Source organism: Rousettus aegyptiacus, unplaced genomic scaffold (genome assembly GCF_014176215.1).
Source record: "Rousettus aegyptiacus isolate mRouAeg1 unplaced genomic scaffold, mRouAeg1.p scaffold_m13_p_15, whole genome shotgun sequence".
Classification (NCBI taxonomy): domain Eukaryota; kingdom Metazoa; phylum Chordata; class Mammalia; order Chiroptera; family Pteropodidae; genus Rousettus; species Rousettus aegyptiacus.
This window is the reverse complement of record NW_023416290.1, coordinates 4,138,129-4,139,683: the sequence shown is the minus strand read 5'-3', so window position 1 is coordinate 4,139,683 and position 1,555 is coordinate 4,138,129. Positions and strand designations below refer to the sequence as shown.

At 36.5% G+C, this 1,555-nt stretch overlaps 1 pseudogene; it reads left to right on the top strand.

Annotated features, from left to right (window-relative positions):
- Positions 1 to 692: 692 nt before the first annotated feature.
- On the top strand, positions 693 to 811 carry LOC118612195 (annotated as a pseudogene).
- Positions 812 to 1,555: the final 744 nt, after the last annotated feature.

Sequence of the window (1,555 nt, the reverse complement as noted above, 5' to 3'; positions counted from 1 at the left end):
AGCTGGGAAACAAACCAGTTTGGGAATATGAAAACACTGTTTTCAATCCCCGGTTGGTTGAATCTTTAGTTGTGAAATCCTCAGATACAAAAGGCTGACTGTGCTCACAGAAAAATTGTATATAAGTGGACCCAGGCAGTTCAAACCCATGTCTTTCAAGGGTCAGTCATGTTTCAAATTCAAACAGAGTTCTCTGTAAACAAGCAGAGGGTAGAGTGAAATGTTTAAAGTGTTGATGGAAAAACAGCAACAACCCAGAATTCTTTACCCTGAAAAATTATCCTTCAAAAGTGAAGGAGAAATAAAGAAATCCTTTAGAGAGAAGGAAATTAGGATAGGCTAGATACAGAGAAAAGTTTGTTTGAAATGATAACAGTAACAATGTAAAATGCTTAATTAAAACCACACAACACAGAAGAAGAGTGGAAGTCAAAATAGGAACACAGAACAGAGAAAATAAATAGAAAAGAGTAACGAACATGGTAGATATTAATCCCACTATATCATTCATCACTTTGAATGTCAAAATCCCCCAAAATCACCTAAAAGCACCAAAAAAGATTGTCAAAAAGCAATAACTGACTGTATTGAATGGAAGAAGCCCATTTAAATACAAACACATGAATGGATAAAAGTGAACGAATAGAGAAAAAATGCACCATGTTAACATTAATCAGAAGAAAGCAGGAGTAGACTATGGCCATGCCACCCTGAACGTGCCCGATCTTGTCTGACCTCAGAAGCTAAGCAGGGCCGGGCCTGGTTAGTACTTGGATAGGAGACCACCGAGGAAGACGAGGTGCTATAGGCATTTAAAAAAAAAAAAAAAGAAGAAGGAGTAGCTATAGTATTTTCAGACAGAATAGACTTCAAAGTAAAAATTTAGGATACATCATATTTTTACATTGCTGGTAGAAATGTAAATGTTTATAGATACTGTGCATCTATTAAATTAAATCATATACCATTGACTTATGAATTTCTCTCCCATAGCAATTCATTCTATAACATTTTTTTAAAAATCAAAAAATAAACATTGATTGTAGGAGTAGATACATTGTAGAATTGTGCATGATCATCAAAAAATGGAAACAAATTGAATGTCATTAATAAGAAAACCCATATTGTGCATAACTGTACAGTCATTAAAAAGATTACTCTTTTAGAGTTCTTAGAGTGAGTGACTCATATGTGGTATTTTAGGGTGAGAATGCTAAGACATAAAAATAGTGTAATATGTTCTCATATTTCAAACAAAGGCCTTGAGGTGTCAAAACACCTCTACGGCAGCCTGAGCATGAAGTGATGGCATTGCCAATGACAGTGACGGTGCTGAGAAGGGGGAGGCAGTGACGGGGGCTGCTGTGGCATTCGGCTACACTCAAGTCACATCATTGACTGAGTCTCTGAGGGAATTCACTAATCACAGTTATTTTTTTCCATCCAGGTTCCTCTGAGTGTGTGTGTGTGTGTGTGTGTGTGTGTGTTGTAGTGTGCCCATGTCTGCTGTATGTGTGTGATATACATGATAGATAGAATATGTATGAGTGATAGA